The sequence below is a fragment of the Ailuropoda melanoleuca genome, chromosome 10 (assembly GCF_002007445.2).
Source record: "Ailuropoda melanoleuca isolate Jingjing chromosome 10, ASM200744v2, whole genome shotgun sequence".
In the NCBI taxonomy this organism is placed as follows: domain Eukaryota; kingdom Metazoa; phylum Chordata; class Mammalia; order Carnivora; family Ursidae; genus Ailuropoda; species Ailuropoda melanoleuca.
In genome coordinates this window covers 63,105,898-63,126,757 of record NC_048227.1, presented here as the reverse complement: position 1 = coordinate 63,126,757, position 20,860 = coordinate 63,105,898, and the positions used below count along the sequence as shown (strand labels likewise).

Genomic DNA, 20,860 nt, shown 5'->3' with positions numbered 1-20,860 from the left:
TCCTTCCTCGTTTCAGCTTCTTAATTTTCAGAACATCTTGCGAAGCCCAGCTTTTCCACAGAGACTTCTTTGACTGTAAGACCCACACACCGCTCTTCTCGGACTTGCTTTTGGCCTGGGGTTAGTACCGCTATTCTCAAGTCAAATGGTCTCTGCTGACTAGTTTTAAACATTTAATAATTTAACATCTATAAGGACAAATTAGACCACATCCCTGCAGAACCAGCCTGGCCGTGGGCACAGCGTCATGGTCAAAAGCATATTTTATTTTTTGATTTAAGGAAGAACTGAAGCATGCCTCAACTCCCCATGGCACCCTCGCCTACCCCAGCCACTAGCTCGAGATTCATTTAGTGATGGCGGTGGGTGAAGTGTCAGGGGAAATAAAACAATATATGGACCCTAGGCCACAGTCATATATTTCATAAACAATTAATTACTTTAGACTGATTAATTTAGAGTAGACTAAGGGGAAAACAACCCAACCCCTCAGTGAGCACTCACCTAGCAAAAGGTCATCCAAAAAGGTGAATGTTCTGTATGTAGATGGTGTCTATGGACATGCCATCACTATAGTGCACCATTTCTGAGTCCCTGCCCTCAAGCTGAAGATAATTCATGTTTGAGGAATGACAGGACATGTCAAGAGAGACTTCTGCTCAAACTCTGTACAGTTTCTACTAAATGTAAGCTCCATCAGGGCAAAGACTGTGTCTGTATTATTCATTGTTTTAGCCTTAATAACTAACACAATACCTGCATATAGTAGTCACTAAATAAAATTAAATTAATGCAGAATTGCTCTTTAACCAGGAGACAGGCAGTGAGGGGAGGGGCAGTCAGTACTTTCTAAGGCTGCAAAGGTAGCAAGCACTGCTGTAACTCAGTCTGTGTTCTAAATCCTGGAACAAGCAGCAGCGGTGAACACCATCCTCCAGGAGAGGGGGAGCTTCAAGGGTCCAAGGATATCTGGTCACACCAGGAAGCAAGACCCGGCTGGGGAGGGATGGGGGGCAGGGGCTGTGCTGCAGCCAGACTGTAGGTGCTCAGGAGAACCAAGTCTCGGTGAAGGCTGGCCCTGAATTTTTGCAAAGGAGATTTGCTTAATCCCTGGCCCCACTGGACAGGCAAGTGGGGGTGAGTTTTCTCAGTCAAAATTGGCTCCCGAACTCAAATCGGAGAGGATCGAGAGAATTTCACTCCGAGTGAAGCAAGGGACCCTTAATAGCGATTTTTTGTCTCTTGCTGTGAAAAAATAATAAATACATACAAACAAATACCTTCCACTTAAACTTCTCATGGGTGCAAAGGTTACTCCTATTCGAAGAGAAGTAGAGTAATGCTGTATACATTGTTTGATAGCTTTCTTGATGTCTAATTGACATACAATAAACTGCTCATAGTGTAATGTACAATTTGATTAGCTTTGCCATATGTATGTACCTGTGAACCCATCACCACAATCAAGATAAGGAACATATCTGTCACCCCACACACACACACGCACACACAATTTCCTCATGCTTCTTTGTAATCTCTTTGCGCCATTATTGATTTACTGCCTCTCAGCTCCAAATGCATCTTTCTGCGTGCTCCATGAAAATGGACCTGGGCCATTTTTGCAGCTGGTACCTTGTTTCGCTTCGTCGGTAGAGGGTGCTAGAGAGCTATCACAGGAGGAAAGGGTTTTGCTTCTGTTAACGTGCTCTGGGCCAGGCTTGCAGTGCCCAGCAGCCAGCAGCACCAGGCGGTCAGAAGCTTCGCCCCCCGCCCCCCCCCCNCTGCACACAGCTGCTTTCTTTGTTATCCAGTGAGCAAAAGCTGCACCCTCTCCAACAAGGTCTATACCTCAACCTTGGGAGGAGGGGAGGTGGCACTGGGGCTTTCCACCGATACTCGATCTCAGCGTACAGGGCGATCGTTGCTCCTTAGATCTGCTATTCCCATAGAGTTCTCTTTACCTCTTGCTAGCCACCCCTGGTTACTCCAGTCTGCTGATACACTTAATAATTCTGTGTATTGAACTGTCTCTGTTTGACTTACTGTCTTATTTCCCTCTCCTGGTTGGACCTGGACTATCTACCCACCTATCTGTCTGTCTGTCTGTCTGCCTATCTTATCTACCCTCCTTTATATCTATATACCTATTATATCTATATAACCTCCTACTCTTTTTGCTACTCCTCCTTCCCCCAGGCAAACACTGATGTGCTTTCTGTCATATAGATTAGAGTTCATTTTCTAGAGTTTTATATAGGTGGAACCCAAAGATTTTCTCCTATGTTTTTGTCTATAAATTTTATAATTTGAAGTAGTACATTAGGTCCAGGATGTTTTGAGTTGGTATTTGTATATGGTGCAGGATATGGATCCAAGTTCTTCTTTGCATAGTGCCACTTATTGAAAAGATGATCATTTCTTGGGGTACCTGGGTGGCTCAGTCCGTTAAGCGTCTTCCTTCGGCTCAGGTCATGATCCCAGGGTCCTGGGATGGAGCCCCACATCAGGCTCTTTGCTCAGCAGGAAGCCTGCTTTTCCTCTCCTCTGCCTGCTGCTCCCCCTGCTTGTGCTTTCTCTGTCTGTCAAATAAATAAATACAACCTTTAAAAAAAAGAAAGAAAGAAAGAAAGAAAGAAAAGATGATCATTTCTCCACTAAATTGCCTTGTACCTTGGTCAAAAAGTAATTATCCAAGAATATGAGTTTATTTCTGGACTCTCTGTTCCATTGATCTATATGTCCATCTTTATACCAGTGCCATACTGTACAGCAACATAGTTATATATAGTTAGTTAATATAGCTTTATAAGTTTTGAAATCAGGTAGAATTAGTCCTCTAACTTTGTCCTCATTTTTCAAACTTGCTTTGATTATTGTAAGTGAGTGAATTTCCATATGAATTTTAGAATCCTCTTGGCAATTTCTATCCCCAAAGAAAGCATATTGAGATTTTGATTGGGATTGTGTTGAATTAATTTAAGGAGAATTGGCAGCTTGACAATATTGGGTTTTCCAACCCATGAATATATATCCCCGTTCGTTACTGGGTCTTCTTTAATTTCCCTTAGCAATGTTTTATAATTTTTGGTTTACAGGTTTGCATATCTTTTATCAAATTTATTTCCTAAATATTCCATACGTGTATGCTATTGCAATGGAATTGAATCACACATTGATCACTGCTAGTATATAGAAATATAATGGATTTTTATGTATTGAACTTATATTCTGCAACCTCAGTAAATTCACTTATTCTGGTAGCGTTTTTATAGATTCCGTCAGTCTCCATAATCATGTTGTCTACAAGTAGAGACAATTTTACCTTTGGCTTTTCGATCTTTCTTTGCTTTTTCTTGCTTTATTATCATGGCTAGAACTTCCCAAACAATGATGAACAGGATGGGTGAGAACAGACATCCTTGTCTTGTTCTTGATTTTAGGGGGAAAGCATTAAATCTTTCATCATTAAGTATGATGTTAGCTATAGGTTTTTCATAGATAAGCTGTATCAAGTTGAGAAAATTCCCTTCAGTTCCTCATTTGCTAGGAGTTTGCATCAGGAGTGGATGTTGGATTTTGTCACCTGCTTTTATAGTATCTATTGAGGCGAACATATGGTTTTTCTTTTTTAGTCTATTACTATGATAAATCATATTACTTGATTTTCACATGTTGAAAGTTTTTCATTCTTAGGATAAACCCCACTTGGTCATGATGTATTTTTTTAATATTTTGCTGTTTTTCTTCCCAAAAAGGCAGGAATTGAAACTCAAGAGGAGGAAAAAAAATAGCCAGGAAAATATGGTGTTTTCTTTTTAATTCCTTACTCAATTTTAGTCAGTAATTTGGGCATTGGGGAAGACTATAATTTATGTTTGCTGCCAATTACTTCTCAATATGACTTCTAACACAAGTCTTTTTGTGCAATTTCTGAGATGTGGTTAATGGAATTATTTTTAATATGCCATCTGCTAGTCTTCTAATTTTAGCACCAGTAACAGAAACTAAGATTTAGTAAAATACATAACAACCTTATAGAATTTGTATCTTACTTGTAACTTTTCCACGACAGAAATAATGTTCAAGTAGTTTTTCTGGATTATTTTCTAAGAATAGATGATTGTGTACTTTTTCAGAACCTTATCTTCATTTCCAGCTTTTACAATGGACCTGACATTTCATTATCATGAACAAGTGAATTCTTGCATAAGCTTCAACTATATGCAGGTATAAGCTTCAACTCTAAAGTAGCAAGGAATTTTTGTCAAATAAATTTTCGATTGCATCTTAAGTATTCTCCCATACTATTTGGGCACCTCTTCTGGGCGTCATTTTACCTAGAGTTGTCACATATCAGGACAACGTTTTTTGTACTGAAGAAAAGGGATAGTTAATAGATAATCTGTTTAAAGTGTGGGTATGTGTCCATATATATAGCTTTGACTGTGTTATTGTTCATGGAGAAATACAAATAGAACGTATTAGAAATGGAGAAGGATGAGTGTCTTTTATGCAAGTTTTTTTTTGTTTATTCAGTTCAAGGAACGGTTTGGGGATGCCAACTCCACACAGGGTTCTTTTGTTAATAGTATTACTTAATTCGTTATCCCTCTCCTAAATGATGGTATTTTATCATTTCATTTGATAGGTCTATTTTAACAGAGAGATGGCTACTCTTAGATTAGTCATATGATGGATGATAATGTAATTTATTTCATTCAAGTAGGGAGAGTTTTTGCCTTTCTGGAAATCCCATTATCCTTAAAACTTTGCCCTATTTTCTTCTTCTTTTCATGAAATTACCTCCTTCGCTTAATTACAAGTGTAGTGTTTTCCCACAGGCAATATAATATCTACTTACCCTAAACACCCCAAAGTCAAGAAAACTTAGAGTGTTAAGTAAAATTGATTTGTTCAGTTCGGATCGAAAACAACATTACAGCTTACTGGTTAATCAATGTAAATTTTGCTAATGCCATAAGGAGTCAAGTCCATTTATAAAAGAACACGTGTGCAACCTATTTCATCAATCTGTCTCTTCTCTGCAATGTTAATTTGATCTCACTAAGGTAGTTTTATAAAACAAATAAGAATATTTTCTCAAAATATTCTAGTTGTGTAACATGAGAAGTGTCCGGATGAGGAAGGAGACATGTGCAGGATTGTATAGAAACATCTGTTGACACGGAAACCTGCCTCTGTTTAGGAATTTAAAACCTGAGCACTAGTTCTAACAGCAGATTTATACGCTCATCCTAAGGAAAATGGGGACAGTAGTGACCAAAAGAACAAGGAGTCCACACTCTTCACTGAATTCAATTCTTGAAAATTATGTCTAAGGTGACAATCATATGTCTCCACAGGGGAAAATGTTATTGTGGTTACATTTCCTGATCAAATGAATGTAAATAAAAAGTATAATCAATATTATATCACAATAGCAAAGACACCACAAATAGACACTTCGATCAGATAAAACAGTAAAATATGCTACCCTTTGGATAAGATGGAACAGATGGACTACTTACGAATCCCTCAGGGATGACGACAGTCATACCTCGCAATACCAAACAATACCACTCTGCCACGGGGCTGCCTAAAGTAGCAATACCAGCTAACACATGCTTTAGTTAAACTTTTACGAAAATTTCTTTGGCGTAGAATTCAGGAAGACTTTGAGGGATTGTGTGGCTTTTTCAGCTCTCCTAAAGCCATCCATAGATATCTGGGTTGCTGCCTCCTTTTTCCTAGTGTATTTTTCCCTCTGCTAAGCAAAACTTTCATTCATAATTATCCTGTTAACCTTAAAATCACCTGCACGTAATGTAGCCACTGTTAACAGCCATAAGAGTGGTTCACACTTCACTGGGAGGCCATAAAAAAATTTCACCAGGTCTGAAGCACAAACTTTATAAGCTTTTCCTACCGAGGTTTGTGGAGCTTTGAAAGTGGTCTTAGGAATTGAGGAGGTGAGAAGTATCACAGAGCGCAGGTGCGGGCTGCAGAATCTGTCAGAGTTTCAAATGAATGGATGAAGGGTTCCAAAAATAGAGGTTTTCCTTAAGCCTGAATTGAGAGGAGGATATTCAAAGCCACAGAAATGTCCTGTGACGTACCCTTAATCGTTGGGTAGTAATGGACCAAGAGTGTTCTCCTGTTCCTTTGCATTTGGTCCCGCATCCTAGTTCTTCAGAACTTTCAAAGGAAAGGTAAAGAAGTCAGGACAGCCTTTGGGAGAGCTGCATTAACTTTTCAAGACCACCACCTGCATAGTTCATGCCTAACAGAGAGCCGAACAAAATCAAGTCAAGTGTCGGGATAAAATCAGCTCGGTTCAAGTGGCGCCAAGAGTGGCTTTTGAGAGGAGGTGAAGTGTAGGATTCTGCAGGGTCCAAGAGAGTCTCGGGAACTAGGACCAGTCCTGGAAAAACCCCAAACTGAAGGAATTGGAGAAAATGCAGAGTAAAATGGCTACAGGGGACCCAGACTCAAGGGACCCCAGCACTACGGACATAAACATTTGCTGATGCTCAGAAAAGGAGATGATGAGTGTGAATTTGCAGCTCTCAGGGCGTAAATTCAACCTGTAATTAGTCAACAGAGGTAAAAGGCAAGGAGAGTCCGTTTTTCTGGAAATTTGAATGCACACAGTTCCTTAGATCTTAGTACTTTTGCCAAATACACCACACAGACTAGGTATCAGAGGAAGGGAGTACAATTCCAAGTTTTGTCCCTTGCTTGTCATAGGATTTTTAGAACTTACACAAATCTCTGTGGTTTAAGCATTTTTAAAATGCAAGTCAAATGCTTCTCTCCTTTGGATCGCAGGATTGTTTTAAATATCAAAGGGGATACAATGTGTAGGAGTGCTTTGGAAATTAGAACTCTAGATAAAATGCTAAGAATATAGTCAATCAAGCAGTGAGGAATTGCTGACTGTTCTCTGAAGTCAGCAAGGTGCTGTGGAATTACAGTTCACAGGCGCGAACACCATCTGAAATTCATTTTCATGAGCTTTTTTATATCCTCCTACCACCTATACTGTCATTTACTTATATTTTTTCCATAAATCAGGTCACTTTTCAATTTCTTTTGTGATTATTTAAGTCTCACCGTTAAAGTAATACTCATTTTTTTTCAGAGGTTGGTGTGCTTCTTACATAATTATAATACATATTAAAATAAATGCATACTTACTAAAAAAATTTTAAGTTCTCCCCGTATCTTGCTTTAATACACATTGCTAGAGAAGAAAGCCTTAAAATTCAGGCAAGAGGTTGAAACCAAACAAAGTAAAAAATGGAAGCTATCAAAGGGTTTGGCAATTGTTATTTGATCCTTTTTCAAATATAATCAGTCTCCTCCTAAAAAGTGCGGTATTGATTTTTACTTACAGTGAATTGGAATTTTATTTTGAAATGTCTTTACAATAACTAAGTCATCGGAAGTATAGAGTTCCAAGAAAAAGTTTTATTTGGGTTTTTAAAATTTGTTCTGGTCCAGCAACTTCTGTTCCCCAGACAAAGGACACGCTGTCCCAGTCTGCAGTTCAGAAGGGTGGGCTTTTCTGAAATGCATGCTTTCGAAGCCAGATTTTAAATTTCATCACACAGTCCTAGCTGTAGTTCCCCTTGCTGGCATTATGGTGTCATTTTAATGATAGAATTTGAAATAGGTTTATATTGTGTGATTGCTGGGCACAAACATTCAGTCCAAGAAACTGAGTGTTCTAAAAGAGGAAACCAAGACTATGTAAATCCATTCAAGCCCGAGTGCCTCACTCTTCCTTCCTTGGGTATAATTACTGTCATCAAGGTTTATTACCACCTTTCAAATTACCGGGGTCTGCGCCGTCCTCTATCACTACAAGATTCTTCCTAGACACCTAAGGCGTACAGAAGCCATCCCCACCCTGACGCCCACCAGTCGTCTTGCTCCAGAGGGTAGAGGGGAGGAGACAAACGGTAGCAGGCCCTACAGATCTACAGATCTGCTCCCATTTTGGCACCAAATGTAGAGGTTCCAGAACCAGCTTATGTGCCAAGAGAATACCTGATGTCCTGAGATAGAACGGGTCATGTGAGCCATTTCTAAGCTGGGAGTTCAATAATATGTACCTGGACAGTTAGGCAGCAGAGGAAATGCTACAGTAAATACATAGTCTTCTTGACTGAAGCTATTTTTGGAGACTGATATACCATTAGGCACTATAAATCACCAAGATGGGGTATATCGTTCCTCAAACTGATCTTACCACATACTTCTTTTTAAGGGAGTATCTGAGGAGACCAGTGTCCCAAGGGAGCACAGATCTAAAAAGATATCATTGCTATTTGGGGATAATATAAAAATAATGCAATTTAATATCAGAGGTTACCTCTTCATATATTTTTAAAACATGCTACTTTTGTGCTTTGGAATTGCCCTAGATAAATATATCGTAAACCTTTGTGAGTCTCTGCTTATTCAGCTTAATAACCTCTTTCTTTGTGGCTTCTGCATAATGTAAGAGTTTGATTCATTATTTAGAAATCTGAGCACCTACAGTAACGAAGTAGACGTTACATTTAATCGAGACTGCCAAACTGCAGGGACTGCCAGTCTCATATGGCGTCAAACCTAACTGGATTTTCATGCTAGCCTTAAAAAGAGAGAGAGAAAAAAAAGAATTCACTTTCAAAAGTTAGAGAAAACACTTTGCCAATTGCTAGTGACCCTGGATGTGACTTTTAGCTTACAGAAAGGCACAGATTAATTGTTTTCAATGCAAATGCTAAGACTCTTAGCTAACATTTTAATTTTAAACAAATCTTATTCTCCATCCTGTCCACAAGACCCTACCTACAAAGCGATAAGGCTTGTAATGGCTGTCTGGCATGGTATCAACTTTAGAAGCCATATACTATATATGTTTTGGAACTAAATATTTCTTCTTCCCATCGACTCTTGACCCCCTCAGAACAACTGTCGCCTCCTTCAAACACTTTCACTAAGTAAAAAGTCAATTGGCTGTAAGTGGTGATGAAGAAGATGTCATGTGATTAATGCTACGATTTAGGCTATTGTGATTAGTCACAGGAAAAACAGTTCAGCTTCCTCCCCAAGAAACATGGTATGTTAACAGCAAATGGCCTGCCTGAAGCCCAGTAGTAAGAAATAGTTGGGCAGTGTTAAAAGCTGCCTATTGATTTGTGCCCCGACTGAAAGCCATGTGCTGATGTAAATGAAAATGTGTCAAGAGTTGATATCGATTTTTTTTTAAATCAGACCATCTCTGGGGAAATACTGCTAGCCATACTACTGCTCTTGTCTATGAGTGAAATAAGGTTCCTTTCCACAAGACTACACATGTCCAGACATCAAATTTTCCTCTTTAACTGAGGTAGGATAGGATGCTAGTCTATCGTCTGCAATCTCTGCTTGGAAAAAAAAAAAATGGCCCAGAGTCCCTATATCCAGGAATAAAATAAGAAAGAGAATATAAAGTTTAAGAGGGATGTCTATGTGGGAGGGTGTGGGGATCCACGCACACCTACCTACCAATTATCCTGTTCATGTATGTCTCTTAAACACACATATGCTAAAGCTAGGAATTTTTACCCCTTGTGTCCCTAAAGAAATCATTTCAGAAGGATATGTTTATTTTTAGAAAATTCTATTCAAAGATAACCATAATATAGGGTAAGAAGTGAAATCAGTTAGGGTATGAACCATGAAGTTGGGGACTTTCTTCTCCTTCAGCCAGTAGGAAAACTAGCCACACACACACACCCTCCCACACCGACCCCGTAGGAATAACTTCCTGAGCTGTGCTTTATTCATAGACCACAGTGCTTGTAAATATTGATGAACAATATAAGGAAAGGCCAAGGCTCATAATAATCATGCAGCTTTGGGTCAGATCTGTGGGGCTTTCAGCTGCCTCGCTAAGGCTACACTTCATGATCCAGCTGGGGTAGGGCATGGACTCTAATATTGGGCAATTAAAATGGAAAATTAGTATGGAAGAGGAAAGAGGTCATCGTCTGCCAATATATGTGGATTATTTGGAATCAACTATTGGGATTAGAGAAAACCCTAAGAAACTGATAAGGGAAAGGCCATTCCCTCCATGGTAGCTTAAAGAGCTAAATCCACTTAGTTTGATTCACTGGCCTTAGGCACAGACATGTGATTAAAAAAATAAAAAAAAACAACATTGCAAATTGATTAACTTTTGTTGATTACTCAATGACCTTTGAAATAGTCTAGATTTTATGATCTATATACTTTGCCTTTGAGATTAAAGGGAAAACAATAATCTGAAATAGACCTTAGGGGAATGAGCATTATGATGATGAGATCATTCTGTACTGAATGTCCTGCATTAAAATTTAGGAATGTGTAGCAAAAATTTCCAGAAGACAGTTAATTACTCTGCTAGTAACAAATCATCTAAGTAGATGGGACTTTCCTATTTAGGCCCCTGTCTTAAAACAGGTGGCTTGCTGGACTTGTAGTTTAACTAAGAAACAGGCTTATGGCTGATCCTCTGGGGTTTCCCTAAAGAGGCAACAAGGGCAGCCCTCCCTGCAGCTGGAAAAACCAATGTAGACCCAGAGATCTTTGCCCGTGATGGTTCCAGACCAGCTCTTGACAGTTCTGCCCCCTGCCAATCCTATTCTTGGATTGTTATTTAACTTTGGATATATGTTTATTAAGTATCTCTGACAGCACAGTAAGCTCAATAAAGACAGGCCCTATGCATTATAGTTCATTGTACTGCCACTAATGCATCACTTCGCTACTGCTCAAGGAAAAAACCTACAGACACTCACGCGTACATACATATACAGACACATATGTGTATCTATGCATATATTTATTTAAATGTGTATGTAAAATGCAAGATGAGCTGGCCAACCCTGTGACATTAAATTACCTAGCCCCTTTTCACATTAAATAAAAAAGCTATATACATACCAATGGCCTTACGCAGTTATTCATTCTAGAGTAAGCTCAAATCAACTCAAAATGTTATTCAGAATGAAAAATGTACTTCCTTTCTTGTGGTTTATATAGCTACTTAACATACACGTTCACCAAGTAATCCTAAGATGCCTTTCTGTCGTGCTCAGACATATAAATATCACTTTCAAATATATATACTTGAGATGATGAGGTAAAATGATTTGAGAGTAGCTATAAAGTCTGGAAACTGGAAAAATAATATTAATTTATTATCTATATGTGCAATAATACCAATAAATCATTTATTATATGTTTACCTGCTTCCAGATTTAGTGACCACCCAGTATTTTCAAATATATTGTCTAAAAGTATGCACTTAACAAATGAATAGATCTTCTGATTTTGACTTCAGTTGCCGAATTGAAGGGTTTTGTTTCATTAATTTTTAAGTTTTAAGCTTCAAAGAAAAAAATTTAGCAAAAGATTATCATATCCAAAAACTTCTAGATGAAGCAAAGATCATAACTTTATCATACCACCTTGAATGTTTTAGTATGTTCTTCACTTAGAAAAAAAATCTGAATTAGACAGCTTATGTTAATATTTAATTCCCATCCTTTCCTTTCAGAGACTGCCTTTGCTTTGTCAAGTACTCGTGAAAGGGGCAGACAAGTAAATCTCTATACATAAGTCATGCGTTTGTTTTTTGTTTGTAGAAAAGAAATAGAAAAAAATACACGTGGGTAAACCTAAAAATAAGAATAAATTATTTGCCAGCCCACAAAATTTTGTCACTGCTCTTTTTTTTGGTCCACTGGGGATAGAGTTAGTTTGAAAAATCTGTATTTAAATTTTGAGTGAGGAATTACAAGTCTGAGATGGGAAACAGAAAAGAATGAGAACGTGTACTATATTCTGATTAAACAAAAAAAAACATATAAGGAGGGAAAGCTTAGGACATTTGCCTCCCCTTTTGCATCCCCACAACTGTCACCCCCAGATATTTCTGATAACTTCAATTCAAAGGGTACGTATTTTCCAGACGAGATCGGGTGCTTTCAGGGTGGTATGGCCATAGACCAGAGGTTATATATTTTCCAAAGCATAAAATAGACTCCAAATATAGATCTATGTGGAATTTTCAGATATTCGTGCTGCAATATTTGACCAGAATAGAAGCAAACAAGAAATATGAAATCAGTACTCATAATTTGAACACATCTTAAAGTCTGTGGAAACGACCATGAATCTCAATATACTATATAAATGATACTAAATATCCAGTATTTCCTTTCCTAGTAGTAATGCTTTGTGTCATAAATGTAATTTAATATTACTGGGAAAAAGGTTTTAAATGAGTTTTGCCTTTTACATGCCTTAGAACAATAAGTCAAATATATCCTTATAAGAAAGATAGGTAACCTTTTATCTTAAGTACATCTACGTAGGATCAAGCCTTTCAAAGATTCCTTTAACTGGTAATATAGTAGTATTCATAATTTAAAATTTTTATTCTGCATATTGTGTTAAATAGATTTAAACAATCTAATATCCAGTTACATATGTATCTATATCTATAGATACTTATTCTATATCAATAAGTAGTGACCTATTAATATGATAGGCTAATTCAGGTGGTAAAATTTTTAATTATTTTACTCTGTATTACTCAGGAAGAAAAGTAATCAGGAAGCTAGGTGAAGTTCTATTTTTCCCCCTTTTATTACACCAAAGAAATTGAGTTCAGTCAAGCACATTATGCCTTTGTCTATCAGGTGCGTATTTACATTTGCATTGCTAAATTATTTACCATAAATACATTTTTAACTCTAGCAAACCTTAAAATAATAAAGTTCCATTTTCAGGCTTTATACAAACATGCAAATTTTAATGTTCCTAAGGAATATACTTTAAATTACAGACCATTTTTATTCATTATTCTATTGCCCCTGCTGTGATGGTCAGGTCTCCCAACAATTTTGGAATATTAGGGGGCCCCCTAGTGGCACCTGTATTCCTAGTAAATTTAGAAACTGAAGAATAAAGTTAGTTCTTTTCTTTACTAACTACTTGGACCAGTTCTGATACCTAAACATATTTTGCTGACTTTTTTCCCCGGTTTTTAGACCCAAGTGGACTTCTTTTCACATTCCACATATGTTGTGTACATTTCTGGCATCAAAAATGTAATCATAATAATTCTCATCTCCGGTTTTTCAAATGCACAACTGCTAAAATCTCTTCTCATTTTTTCTCATCTTGTATAACCTTTCCAGTCATCTCAGAAGCCATTTAGAGATTCGACATGAAAAACACTTTCGTGGGAAGTAAAATTCCTATGTTAAATGATAAAGACACATCCACCTACATAGATGTATGTTTCAATATTACGGAGGTACAGAGGCATATCTCTATTGTACTTTCATTTGGCAAAGAAAAAGATGTACAAAATGATACCTAGACTNCACGTTCACCAAGTAATCCTAAGATGCCTTTCTGTCGTGCTCAGACATATAAATATCACTTTCAAATATATATACTTGAGATGATGAGGTAAAATGATTTGAGAGTAGCTATAAAGTCTGGAAACTGGAAAAATAATATTAATTTATTATCTATATGTGCAATAATACCAATAAATCATTTATTATATGTTTACCTGCTTCCAGATTTAGTGACCACCCAGTATTTTCAAATATATTGTCTAAAAGTATGCACTTAACAAATGAATAGATCTTCTGATTTTGACTTCAGTTGCCGAATTGAAGGGTTTTGTTTCATTAATTTTTAAGTTTTAAGCTTCAAAGAAAAAAATTTAGCAAAAGATTATCATATCCAAAAACTTCTAGATGAAGCAAAGATCATAACTTTATCATACCACCTTGAATGTTTTAGTATGTTCTTCACTTAGAAAAAAAATCTGAATTAGACAGCTTATGTTAATATTTAATTCCCATCCTTTCCTTTCAGAGACTGCCTTTGCTTTGTCAAGTACTCGTGAAAGGGGCAGACAAGTAAATCTCTATACATAAGTCATGCGTTTGTTTTTTGTTTGTAGAAAAGAAATAGAAAAAAATACACGTGGGTAAACCTAAAAATAAGAATAAATTATTTGCCAGCCCACAAAATTTTGTCACTGCTCTTTTTTTTTGGTCCACTGGGGATAGAGTTAGTTTGAAAAATCTGTATTTAAATTTTGAGTGAGGAATTACAAGTCTGAGATGGGAAACAGAAAAGAATGAGAACGTGTACTATATTCTGATTAAACAAAAAAAAAACATATAAGGAGGGAAAGCTTAGGACATTTGCCTCCCCTTTTGCATCCCCACAACTGTCACCCCCAGATATTTCTGATAACTTCAATTCAAAGGGTACGTATTTTCCAGACGAGATCGGGTGCTTTCAGGGTGGTATGGCCATAGACCAGAGGTTATATATTTTCCAAAGCATAAAATAGACTCCAAATATAGATCTATGTGGAATTTTCAGATATTCGTGCTGCAATATTTGACCAGAATAGAAGCAAACAAGAAATATGAAATCAGTACTCATAATTTGAACACATCTTAAAGTCTGTGGAAACGACCATGAATCTCAATATACTATATAAAGGATACTAAATATCCAGTATTTCCTTTCCTAGTAGTAATGCTTTGTGTCATAAATGTAATTTAATATTACTGGGAAAAAGGTTTTAAATGAGTTTTGCCTTTTACATGCCTTAGAACAATAAGTCAAATATATCCTTATAAGAAAGATAGGTAACCTTTTATCTTAAGTACATCTACGTAGGATCAAGCCTTTCAAAGATTCCTTTAACTGGTAATATAGTAGTATTCATAATTTAAAATTTTTATTCTGCATATTGTGTTAAATAGATTTAAACAATCTAATATCCAGTTACATATGTATCTATATCTATAGATACTTATTCTATATCAATAAGTAGTGACCTATTAATATGATAGGCTAATTCAGGTGGTAAAATTTTTAATTATTTTACTCTGTATTACTCAGGAAGAAAAGTAATCAGGAAGCTAGGTGAAGTTCTATTTTTCCCCCTTTTATTACACCAAAGAAATTGAGTTCAGTCAAGCACATTATGCCTTTGTCTATCAGGTGCGTATTTACATTTGCATTGCTAAATTATTTACCATAAATACATTTTTAACTCTAGCAAACCTTAAAATAATAAAGTTCCATTTTCAGGCTTTATACAAACATGCAAATTTTAATGTTCCTAAGGAATATACTTTAAATTACAGACCATTTTTATTCATTATTCTATTGCCCCTGCTGTGATGGTCAGGTCTCCCAACAATTTTGGAATATTAGGGGGCCCCCTAGTGGCACCTGTATTCCTAGTAAATTTAGAAACTGAAGAATAAAGTTAGTTCTTTTCTTTACTAACTACTTGGACCAGTTCTGATACCTAAACATATTTTGCTGACTTTTTTCCCCGGTTTTTAGACCCAAGTGGACTTCTTTTCACATTCCACATATGTTGTGTACATTTCTGGCATCAAAAATGTAATCATAATAATTCTCATCTCCGGTTTTTCAAATGCACAACTGCTAAAATCTCTTCTCATTTTTTCTCATCTTGTATAACCTTTCCAGTCATCTCAGAAGCCATTTAGAGATTCGACATGAAAAACACTTTCGTGGGAAGTAAAATTCCTATGTTAAATGATAAAGACACATCCACCTACATAGATGTATGTTTCAATATTACGGAGGTACAGAGGCATATCTCTATTGTACTTTCATTTGGCAAAGAAAAAGATGTACAAAATGATACCTAGACTACATTATCATCGGGGGAGCCATATAATATGCTTAGAGTTTTCTAATATTACTATTAAGTGTGAAGACTTGATGATGGGCTGAAGAGTGATGTCCCCTTGGATCAAATGAGTAATTTGCAATAGTTCTGATGCCTTTCTAACCATATCCACACAAAGCCTCTATTCTAGCCTAGACCGATCCTCCTTGATAGGCAAGGGAAGGCTTCCTTGGGGTTATAATACTTCCACAGAATCTTAAAGGATGAGGTGAAATCAGTCTCAGAATTATGGAGAGCATTCGCCACAGTGAGGACAACTGCAACAGGAATATGGAGATGAAAACAGCATGCATTTGCTCTGGAAACTATACTATAAGTGATCGGTATCATTGAAACACAGAGTGAGAGGTGGGATCACAGGAGGCATATCCAGAGATGGAGCAGGGCCGGGCAGAAGGGTTTGGGGGCTACACTAAGGGGTTGAAAAATTTTTTTTTAAGATTTTATTTATTTGACAGAGAGACAGCCAGCGAGAGAGAGAACACAAGCAGGGGGAGTGGGAGAGGAAGAAGCAGGCTCCCAGCGGAGGAGCCCAGTGTGGGGCTCGATCCCAGGACTCTGGGATCATGCCCTGAGCCGAAGGCAGATGCTTAATGACCAAGCCACCCAGGTGCCCCAGGAGTTGGAATTCATCCTGAACACGGTGGAAAATATTGTGAGATCATCAGGTTTTTTTTTTAGGAAAGGAGTCTAGGAGGGTAGGGGATAAATTTGAGGAGGAATAAGATCTAAGTCAGAGTGAATATTTGGTCCGGGCAGGAAATGATGAAAGCTGGTAGAGTAAGTTGTAAAAGTGCCTCTGCAATAAAGTGAGGTCATTTCTGGGCCACCGATGCCCCAGGCAACAGTAGAATTAACTGGGATCTGAGCAAAGGCCCTGGCATCTCCCTGCCTCAGCTCGGCAGCCCATCAGTTTTGTCTTTGGTTATTCTCCCCTTGCTCTTGGCAATACCACTGCCTCTCCTTCTCCCTCTGAGAGTGAGCTCAAATGAGCATCTCATAGCCTTCAATCCTAAGACAGACATGGGTTGTGTAGTCTAAATTGTACTACTTTGGAGGGTGTGAGGCATGGAAAAGAACTGAGTAAGAGTTGGATCATGGATTGTGCATAATGTTAGATGTTAGATGTTGGGCATAAAAGATGAAGAGAAGGCCAGAATGACTTCTCGGCCTCCTGCAGGGGACTGGGAAGATGGAAGCGCTAATCAGTGGTTCGTAGAGCCAATAAGAGAGAAGGAGTAAAGTGAACTCTATCAGTCTTGCAGGATGTGTAACAAATGGTCACATACTTAGCTGCTTGAGACAACACACATGTATTATCTCACCAGTCCTTCGGGTCAGGAGCCTGAGCACGGCTCAGCTGGGCTCTCCAGTCCCGCCCGGCTGCAGTCAGGGTGCCAGCCAGAGCTTGGTTCTCCTCTGGAGGCTCGCCTAGGAAAGTGTAGGCTTTCCTGCCCATGTGAGTATTGCCAGCCTTCAGTTTCTTGCAGCTGAGGGTTCATGGTAGCTCCCTTCTTCAAAACCAGCAACAGAGACTTAGAGCAAGCCTGATAGCAAGACAGTCTTATGTAATGCAACGAAATCACAAGAATGATATCCCATCATCTTCACCGTATTCTTGTGGCTAGAAGCAAGTCATAGGTCCCACCCCTACTCAGGTGGAAGGGATTATACAATGGCACAAACATCAGGGACCAGGGATCATGGGAGGCACCCCAGTGTGTCCATCACATGAGCCTTTTTATAAAGTTTAAAAATGTGAGATTTCTGGGTGTCTTTAGTTCCACCTGCCAATTCAAGGAAATTCCATTATATTATAACTTTGCCCATTATTACACTGGCTCATGATCATGAGAATAAGAATATATATCCTGAAAGCATGTGTCATAGAAGTGGGTGGGGGAGGAATAATTCTATTCTTTCTGATCCTCAGCATCCATTCAGGAGGGGTTATATCATACATCTAATAAAAATTCAGTCTTCGGAGTTTCATATGCCTCTGAAAAGCTTCAGTTCATTGTTTGGAAACTATAAATGAGCAAAATCCAGGAACACCTCCTACCAAATGATATTACATAGGATTGTTGCTCGTTGCTTCCTGTCCACTCTGAAGTTTGATTGACATGGCTATTTAGTGAAACATTAGAACTGGCTTTAAATCCTTTCTTTGGGCACCTCTTTCATGAACTTCCCCTCAAAAAACCATGACTTTTTGAAAACTAGAGACAATCCTAAAATGCCTTAGATTATACCTAGTCTTCTTCCAACTTCTAATTATCTTTTCTTCAAAATACCTGCTCTGCTCACCCTTCTTCTCCATTCACACCTCTCCCTAGGGTGAGCTGTTATGCGTCATGTCTGGATAAATCAGCATCAGCCTCCTGCCAGCTGTCCTTACGCTCATATTTCCTCCCCTCTTTGTCAGTGGTATTCCAGACTGAATTTTGCTTCTATATAAACAACTTCTAACAAGCAGGGTTTTTTCCCAATCATTTGTGCTGTTCTGTTTCCTATACTACCATCTATATACACTCATGTCTGGCTTTTTCAAAGATCTGTCATCTAATATACCTTCCATTCAATCTTACTTCCATTCTTCAGTACAGACCATCTTTACCCCTCCAAATAATGCCCTTTTGGTCATTACTACAAGGCAACTTTGTTTCTGTTTCTTTATCACTGCTCATAGTGTACCCCCAGCTTGGATCATTCCTACCCTGTCGAATAGACATCAAACACCAGGGAGTCCAGGTAAAGAATGAGGGAAAAGCCAGGTGTATGTAATAGAAAAAACAAGAAAGAAAGAAAGAAAGAAAGAAAGAAAGAAAGAAAGAAAGGCAAAACAAATATATAACATAACTCAGAAGGTAGCAGACAGGGCAGAGCCAGAAGGTTAGAAAAAGGTGGGTGTAATGAGCAATGATGTTATCACATCCTAGAAGTCAAAACTAATCCCCAGAGTCAAGCCGGCTTGGTTAGCCTGGACAAATGTAAATATCAAGAGTCAAGACAAGCAGAAAGGGGCAGACAAAAAGTATCCAAGAAAACAAAATCCTAGAGGACAAGAGAGGCCATGTGCAAGGATTTTCTCAGGCTCTGTGTCTGTAGGGATAGGTGATCAAAGAGCGTAGGCAGACGTGCATTCACCTGCTTGATAAGACAACAGCTTGATAAGAGATGCAGTATTCTGCAGGAGATGCAGCATGTCCCATGACCCAGTGTACTTCCTGTGCAGGCAGCTGGGTGCATGTGGAGGACCATGGTCTTTAAAGCCCGTCAGTTCTGGATTCAAATCCTTTTCCATCATTTGTTAGCTGTGTGGCCTTGGACTAGTTATTGAACTTCCTCAAGCCTTAGTTCACTTACCAGCCAAATGTGAATGCTTATACCAATCTTATGGTTTTATAAGGATTAAATATATATATTAAATGTACCTATATGTGAAATATCTGACGTCTAGCAAGTATATACATATTTATTTTTATTTGCCTTCTGCCAAAACCCAAATGGCTACCAAATCGTATCTGAGATCTGCAGGACCTTGTCTAAGCTCTTGCAATCCATTCAGCCAGCCTCACACATTGTACCATTTATCACAGAATGCTCTGTGGGTTCTCTAAGTTTCAATTATTTAAGCTAATTTCCCCAATGATATTATGAATTCCTTGAGGAGAGGCTTCCCACTGCTGAGCTCATTATAAAGACTCAGGCAGCAGTTGCTGTTACAGTGCATTTCAAGGCCCCACTTCATTTATTCATTCATTCAACAGCTATTTATTGAGCACCCACTATGTGTGATTCGCTAACAAGAATAAAAGCTTGGCTTCCTGGAGCAAGGCGTGGATTAACTCACCATGGCGTGGATTAGATCTTAAAAACGGAAGGACCTATGAGATTGTCTAGCCCAACTGTCTGATTTTACAAAAGTGCGATTGAGGATCAAAGAGAGGACACTTGGCTTTTAATTTCTTCTTCACTAACCACTTCTTTGCCTATTAAGTCATTGTAGTTTTGAAAAATAAAGAGAAAACTCTCAAATGTTTTTTAACTGAGTAAGAGTTTGCAAGTAAATTGTTTTACCATCTGCCGTGTCACTGTGTCAATGAGCCCACTCCTCTCAGGACACTGCCAGCAAATGTGCATAGCATAACCCGCACAGATCTACCAGAAAACTCACAAGAGCTCTGAGGCTGCTGTGCTCTTCTGTGCTTTTACCCCAGTGTGCAGAAAAATAAACAAAAACAAAAACAAAAAACTCCATCATAGAAACAGAGGCAGTTCGGAAATACGCAAAGACATTTTCACTTTCTTCAATGGGGAGGGCCAAGATGGTGGCTTCTGCCAGTGGTCAATCTAGACCATTGCTTAGTACATTTGAAAAGACATATCTAAGCGTTTACACAGATACCTTTGAATCAATAATATGGGACTCGCATCTAAAGACTTAATGGCTTTAATCAAACTGTTTGTTCAACTGCCTTCAATACTTCAATACTTGATCCACAAACTTATTTCAAGATTAGAATGCCAAGGTGAAGATGAACACCTCTCATACAGTGGGGCTAATGAGACACGACTTATTAATCCTACAAGAAAATCTTAATTAGACATTGGAGCACTGCTTATTTCATTGTTAAATACTACCCAATCCCTGAAGAATTGGAAAATAAATAAGGACTAAAATAGAAAGTGGTGTTATAATTAGGCCCATGAAATGAAGGCAATACTTATTTTCTCCCACATGGAAAGTATTTCCCCTAAATAACTCACTATTAGCATTTGTAACAAATATTTGACACAAACATTCTTGAAATTGCTAGACATGTGGATATTAGGAAAATAGCAGATTATGATTCTACGGAACTCCAGTTTATTGCTGACTTTCAGCTGCAGAAATGTTCGTTGTGTCCAGGTTAATTAGCAAGATGACTCATTATTTACTTCTTGTTCCTTTGGTAGTTTCTTCCTAGTAAGAGACACTAGGGTTTCATAGTGCAAGTCCATGTCTTTTGGAACTGCTTCTTTTTATTTCATTGGCACTTTTTTCAGTCTGTCCATCATACC

General features: G+C 38.0%; 1 protein-coding gene across 4 annotated transcripts in view; it reads left to right on the top strand.

Annotated features, from left to right (window-relative positions):
* The window catches only part of HS3ST5 (heparan sulfate-glucosamine 3-sulfotransferase 5), a 280,197-nt gene that overhangs the window by 226,487 nt on the left and 32,850 nt on the right, over window positions 1-20,860 (top strand). Inside the window, exon 1 of one of the 4 annotated variants that reach the window (XM_034669009.1) lies at window positions 62-120. The exons of the other annotated variants lie outside the window; for them this stretch is intronic. The gene's annotated coding sequence lies outside the window, so the exon portion shown is untranslated. Of the gene's footprint in view, window positions 1-61; window positions 121-20,860 lie in introns of those variants that run through there. 4 annotated transcript variants of the gene reach the window in all.